The sequence below is a fragment of the Benincasa hispida genome, chromosome 2, assembly GCF_027475165.1.
Source record: "Benincasa hispida cultivar pf3 chromosome 2, pf3_genome.v1.1, whole genome shotgun sequence".
Classification (NCBI taxonomy): domain Eukaryota; kingdom Viridiplantae; phylum Streptophyta; class Magnoliopsida; order Cucurbitales; family Cucurbitaceae; genus Benincasa; species Benincasa hispida.
This window is the reverse complement of record NC_143479.1, coordinates 47382119-47389804: the sequence shown is the minus strand read 5'-3', so window position 1 is coordinate 47389804 and position 7686 is coordinate 47382119. Positions and strand designations below refer to the sequence as shown.

General features: G+C 36.0%; 1 pseudogene; it reads right to left on the bottom strand.

The window, feature by feature from the left end:
* Nucleotides 1-4560: 4560 nt before the first annotated feature.
* Nucleotides 4561-5930, bottom strand: LOC120072090 (uncharacterized; annotated as a pseudogene).
* Nucleotides 5931-7686: the final 1756 nt, after the last annotated feature.

Here is a 7686-nt window from a genome sequence, read left to right as displayed (position 1 = left end):
TTTTTTTTCAGCCCAAATTTGAAAACTATTTTTTGCAAAAATGGGCAAAATTCTTTTAACAAAATTGAAAAGCCCAATTTATAGAAAAAAGTCATGCAACAATTGCATGAGCCAAATCCATAAAAACCTAATACCTATAATCCACTATCTTAGTGGGCTTAATGTCTCCACTATAAGCCAACACCTAGCCCACTATTTTGTTAGTGGAATTATCCAACAAAAGTTTCGATTTTCCCACTAACTTTAGTCAAAGGGCAAAATAGTCATTTGGTCAAAGTCAAACTTTGACCAAAAAGTCAACATTTTGACTTTTAAAGATTTTTCCGTGGTGACTAATTTTGACCTCCCGAGCATGACTCCACATTCATTTTCTCGAAATTCAAATCACATTTGAATATAAGGTCGGTCAAAGTTTGACTTTTCAAAGTCAAAAGTCAACTCTTTGACTTTTTATATCTTTGATCATTTGCATTATTTCTGAGCTTCCGAATATGAACATATTCATATTCTTGATATTTAAATCACATTTAAATATTAAAGTTGTATCTCTAAAATGAAAAACCCGACCACTATATCACATATATTTGTCGGTTTCTCTCTCTTTACCTAATTCGAACAATTCGAATCATTCTATCATACTGTTCTAGGTTTATTCCATATGAGCTAGTAGGGGAACCTAATGAACCTATAGATCAAGGGTTCCAACGATCCGAGATTAGCTGGCTAAACTCTTTAAACAGAGCTAATCAACATTTATTAACTAACGGGTCATTCCACTATAGTCCCGTAGTTGCACTCCCCTCACTATAGATATATTTATGTCCATTTGATATAACCATGATTAGTAAGCTAATCCTTCATAGGTTGTTCGTAATCTCGGCTGGGTTATAAAAACCGTTTTACCCCTAGACTACATCTTGTTCCTTAAGTTCCACTGATCCTCTAATGAACAATTGGTTTAAGGTCCAACCTATAAACCGAATCCCTCTCGGGCCAAGGAGAGGGTGGGGCCCCTTGTTCAAGACCTGGATTTAAAGGGAACAACTTATCTACTATCCTTATAACAGGTAGGAGTGAATTTCGTCTTGCACCCAATGTTCCCAGCTATCCACCTGATCTTACCCCTGAAATAGGAGGCTTATTGGGCTAACGATGATGAGCTGCCCTCACCTATGCAGATCTAAGGATAATTCCGAGTGAACAGGAGTTCATAGTTAGCTCATGATTAAGATTAAGTTACTTAGGTCATCAATTAACGAAATAGTCAGTTTTATACATAAAACGACATTTAGAACGTAAAAAGTGACTATTTCATGGTTCAGTCTTATGCAATCTCATTGCATAGGATGCCCCTACTCACATATCTCTATATGAACGATTCAGGATCACATCGTTTGTACTAACTACAAAGTCGGCCGCATCCATAGTGTCCTTAGAATAAGGCGCCTAACCTTATTTATATACTATAGACCATTTTGGCTATATATTTGAACTTGATCCACATTTATGTCACTACATAAAGTTCAAACTATATTAAATAGCCCCGGGACCTTAGTTTATTGGATTCAAGATTACAATTTCAATAACAACTTTATCGAAAAGACAAAATAGAATATGTTTATTAATTTACAAACTACGAGTTTTAGGACATAAAATCCAACAAACTTTAGTGAAGCTATCAATAAGTTGATGTATGGAACGGATGGGCAGCAACTTAACAAAACCATCAGCAACTTTATCTCGAACAAAATGACAGTCAAGCTCGATATGTTTGGTCCGCTCATGAAAAATAGGATTGTTGGCAAGGTGAATTGCAGCTTGATTATCACAATAAAGCAAAGAAGGTTGATGAATAGAAATGAGTAAATCATGAAGAAGAGACTGAAGCCATACAACTTCACAGGTTGTGGAAGCAAGAGCTCGATATTCAGCCTCTGCACAAAATCTTGAAACCACATTCTACTTCTTAGACTTCCATGAAACAAGAGACCTGCCCAAAAAAATACAATAACCTGTGGTAAACTTCCGTGTATCAAGGCAAGATGCCCAATCAGAGTCAGTAAAGGCGCGTAGCTGAAAAGAATCAACAGAGGTGATCAAAACACCTTGGCCAGGGGCTGATTTCAGATAACGCAAGAGACGATATGCTGTAGATAAATGAGCTTTGCATGGTTTGGCCACAAATTGACTAAGTTCATTAATAGCAAATACAATGTCTGGCCGTAAAATAGTCAAGTAAAGAAGGCGACCAACCAGTCTTTTATAGGGAGAAGGATTATCAAGAACTTGATGGTCAGAATTTCGAAGCTTAACATTCGGATCCATGGGGAGATTGGCCGACTTAACACCAAGAAGACCAGTATCCTTAAAGATTTGAAGTGTATAATGTCGTTGAGAAATGGAAATACCTTGAGATGAACGAGCAAGCTTAGGGCCCAGAAAATACTTCAACGGTTCAAGGTCTTTGAGCTTGAAAACAACATGTAAAACCTATTTAAGTTCATCAATAAGCTTGATATCTACACGAGTAATGATAATGTCATCAACATACACTAATAAAGCAATAAAACTAGAGCCAGAACCACGAACAAACAGAGAGTAATCGGCTTTAGATTGTTGAAAACCAAGAGAAATCAAAACATCAGAAAATTTGGCAAACCATTGCCTTGCCTACTTGAGACCACATATAGACTTCTTTAATCTACAAACAAGCTTGCCTTTGTGATAAACCTTAGGTGTTTAGCCAAGTGAGAGGTCCATAGAAACCTTTTCAACCAAATCTTCATGAAGAAATGCATTGTTGACATCGAGTTGAACCAGAGGCCATTGATAAGTGACAGCTGAAACAAGAAAAACTCGAACAGTGGCTAATTTGGCCACAGGAGAAAATGTCTCAAGAAAATCCAGACCCTCCTGTTGAGTATATCCTTTAGCAACAAGTCGGGCTTTATATCTCTCGATGGAACCATCAGCACGATGTTTGATTTTATACACCCACTTGTAACCGATGCTATGTTTGGATGGAGGTAAAGGAAGAACCTCCCAAGTGTCATTGTCTTCCATAGCTTGCAGTTCAAGCTTCATAGCTGTCTTTCAATGGTCATAAGGTATGGCTTGATGATAAAATTTCGGTTCATAATGAGAGAAAATGGCAATAGAAAAAGTACGAAAAATAGGGGATAGGTGATCATAAGAAAAAGATTAGTGTATAGGATGATGTGTAGAAAAATTGGAAAAGAAGTTTGGGATGTGAGGCTGCAGTGATAGTCTTTAAGGTAAGAAAGGGGTTTGATTGGTTTGGATGTCCTTCTGGGTGCAGCAAAGGGTTGAGTATTTAGGTTGGAAGAAGGGGAAGGCTGTTGAGATGAAAGAACAGTGGAAAGGGAGGGGGGATGTGACAGGTGAAGAAATTGAAGATGTAGATGTAGGAGGCATCGAACAGAGAATGGATGGGGAAGGATTTGTAGAAGAAAAAGGTTCAATGGGAGTGGAAGGTAAGAAGGGTGCAATGGGAGGGTGGGCTGAAAAATCAATGTAAAGGGCTATAAAAAGGACAATATGCTGAAAAGGGTTGGGTTGCACAGTCTCCAAGGTCACTTTATGAAAAGGGAATAAATGTTCATGGAAAACAACATCGGGGGAAACAAAGAACTTGTTACTAGTGATATCAAAAAGTTTGTAAGCCTTCATACTTGGTGGATAACCAATAAAGACAGCAAAGACAGCCCGTGGAGCAAACTTGGATCGACCATGAGACAAAGTAGAAGCAAAACATAGGCACCCAAAAGTTCTAATAAGAGAATAATCAGCCAAAGTACCTTACAATAACTCATAAGGTGTTTTCCAACCCAGAATAGGTGAAGGTGTTTTGTTAATAAAATATATTGCAGTCAAAACACATTCATTCCAAAATTTGAGAGGGACTCTGGATTGAAAGAACAATGCTCAGGAAACATTTATGATGCTTATGTTCAACTATAAAATTCTGTTCTGGTCTGCCCACACAAGAATATTGATGTAAAACCCCTTTTTGTAAGAAAAACTCAACAAAGGAAAGTTCAGGAGCATTATCAAAATGGAACACTTTGATTTTCTTATCATATCGAGTCTCAACATATGAAAAGAATTGAGGTATAATCTTCAAAACATCAAACTTGGATTTCAACATGAATACCCAAGTAAAACGACTGTGATAATCTACTATAGTAAGGAAAAATTTATGTCCAACATGAGTAGGTGTAGAAAATGGACCCTAAATATCAGCATGAATCAAGTCAAAAACACAGATGATCTATTATTATGCGATTCAAAAGACAATTTCTTTTGTTTTGTTAAAGGACAAATGTCACAAGGGAATGTGCTATGGCAGAGAAAAAAAATCAAGATGTAAAACATTTTCAAAGCAGATAATCGAGATAGGGATGGATGTCCAAGCCTGGCATGCCATAAGGAAGAATTATTTTTGAAGAAGCAGCAGTAATAACATGAGAAGGTACTTTACTGATCTGAGGTTGCTCAATAATATACAAACCATCATGCAACCTATCCTTACCAATCGCTTCAAAGTGACTTGGCCTGAATATCACAAGAATCAGTGGTGAAATGGACAAAGAGATTACCATCAGATGTTAAAGCACTGATAGAAAGTAAGTTGTATTGAAATCCTGGAACATATAAAACATGATGAAGATGCAGTGACCCAAAAAGTGTGACGGTGCCAATAAAAGAGACTAAAAATTCTTATGTTATCAGGCAGAACAAGTAGTACTAGACGGTAGCTCGTGAAATTAATGCCTTTGGAAACATATATGTTAAAGCCAGAATCAATGATCCATTTATGATTAGAGAGAATTTGAGAACAATTACCTGCTACATGTGTGACTGAATCAGTTTCGGCTTGGTCATATTAAGCTTGGATTGCAGCATAATGAGGAGTTACTGAATAGTGTCATTGGTAATCATATTCCTAGATGGAGCAGAATCAACAGGACGATGAACCTGATTTGAGGCCTTTATGCTTATAACTTGGTGGACATCCATGGAGCTTGAAGTAGGAAGGCAGTATGACTGATGATATTTGATAGGTCCAAACAGGGCGATTTTTAGTCTGCTTCGAAGAGGGCTGGTGATGACTCTGTTGCAAAGGGTTATCATTCTTTTGCACAGCCAATGTAACAGTAGAAGAAGGGGGATTAGCAAGGGATTGATGTTGTTCTTGTCGAACAACTAATGAAAAAGCCTTATTAATAGGTGAAGGCGGATCCATGAGAAGAAGCTGAGAACGAGTATGGTTGAAGCTGTCGTTTAGCCCTATCAGAAAACAGAGGAGATACTCGAATTGAAGAAAGTCTTCTAAGGATTTCTTGCCGCCGCAGGTACACTGCGCACACGTACAACTAGAGCGATAGGAAATATACTCATCCCAGAAACTCTTCATTTTAGTAAAATACATAGTGACAGAGTCTTGATCTTGCTTGAGGTTGGATAACTCGCGTTTGAGATGGAAAAATGCGAGGTCCGTTGCGTATTTGGAAACAATCTTGAAGGTCTAGCCAGATTGCTCGAGCCGATTCGGTGAAGAGAATACTTGAAGAAATTCTCTTAGAAACAAAGTTGAGAATCCAAGCAACAACAACATTATTGTTGCGAATCCATAAGGGAAGAAGATCACCTGTAGGCCGAGGGAGAGAACCATCAATGAAACCGAGTTTGTTTCGGATGGAGAGGGCAAGAACCATCGATCTGCTCCAAAAAACGTAGTTGTCGTTGGTGAGAAGTTCGGAAACAAGAACAAGATTGGAAGTTTCACTGTGATGAAGAGCGTAGGGAGTGTACTGATCGGGATGAGAAAGAGGAAGCCCAGTAGTCGAAAAATCGACTGAGGAAGATGGATCGGCCGGAGGACGAAGAGGTGTCTCGGGAAAAACCATTTTGACTTCGCACGGGAAGGGGAAAGGGGGAAAACGATTTAGGGATTTGGGGAATTTTCTCTCTCTGATACCATATTGGAAGTGGAAAAGCCAAAAGTAAATAATACTTTTCTCTTTCATTTATTTAATGACAGTAAAGTTACAGTATATAGATGTACAATAAAGGAGAAAAATGAGCAATTACCTACCAATCAGGATATTAACAAAAATAACAAAAAATAACAAAAAATAACAAAAAATAACAAAAACTTGTTACAACTAATAACAACTAACAAAAAATAGCAACTAATAATTGATTCATTTTTAGTATAACTTTAACTAGTTAAGACATATGTTCTCTATGTAAAAGTTAGATGCTTCCAATTCCGTGCACAAATTGTAATCGAACAAGACAAGGGACAAAAATATAATTGAATGGAAAGTTTAGAAAAGAGAATGAATTAACACAAAATTTATTATTATTGAGAAAAATAGTCATTAATTTTAGAAATCTGTCTTTCCAAGTAAAGTATCCATCAAATCATTAATTATCCCTCAAATCATACAACTTTACCAGTTTTCTTATTTAATCCCATTGAAATTTTGTTCTGCATTTTTGAAATCTGAAAAATTTAAATGGTAGAAAAACGAAATTCCCTTCTAACGAAATTTCGAACACTTCAAAATCTCAAAATTTCGATCAAATTTGGCCCATGTTTATAAAACAATGGTAGTTTATATTTGAAATGAAAGAACTGTAATCTTTCAATATTTGACTCGTTTTCTTTTACACAAATAATGTGTACATCTTTAATTAATTTGGATTAGAAATATCCTCTCCACTTTGGGTTAATTATAATCATACATATATACGTGTTAAATTGGACTTTGTAATTCTTGGACATTTTCTATTCCCTTCCTTATAACCACTCTCCAAAGAAAGAAACATATATAAAGAAATAGATATAGAATGATTAGAGTGCTCCATTAAATCTAGGGGCGCTTGCATAAATATCAATTAGGTCCAAAACATTAAAAAATTTAGCACAAGAATAAAATATTGTGGATATGACACATAGTGTCAAATATTTGAAAAAACCAAAAAGCCCAATATTTCGCGTACGGTGGATTTTCATCTTGGGCTGACTAGATAAATAGTAAAATTTAAGTTTTCATTTGGATAAATAACAAACTTTTTAAAATTATAAAAATAGAAAAATGGATTATAAAATTAGAAAATAATGATTATCAATTTTCAAAACTACCCCCACATGGAATTCTAAAGGTGTGAGAGTTTCAAAACAACAAATACACTCTGCCTAGACATCTATCACACATTAAACAATGCATTATGACAAAGTGTCTAATCTACGTGTACAAGAAATAATATGCTTTTTCAATACAGACTTGCTCCTATAAAGTAAACCTACTCTAGTGGGAAAGTAAACCTACTCTAGTGGGAATACAAGATCGAAAGGAATCAAAATCTTGGAAATCAACGATTTTAGTATTGCCATCAGGAGGTTGGAAAGAATGATCAATGTCTGCTAATTCATTATTCAAATACAATGTATTTCCAGTGTTTAGGGCAATAGATGAGACATTGTCATCCACTACACATAAATCAATTTTGGGGGACTCTGATAAAACTAACATTAACAAAAAAATATCTTTATGTTCAACAATCCTAATAAGTTTCGAATTGGCAGAACCAATCCGGTACATTGTCAAATGAGATATAGTTAACTCACCGCAAGGAAAAAGTTGTTGGAACCAT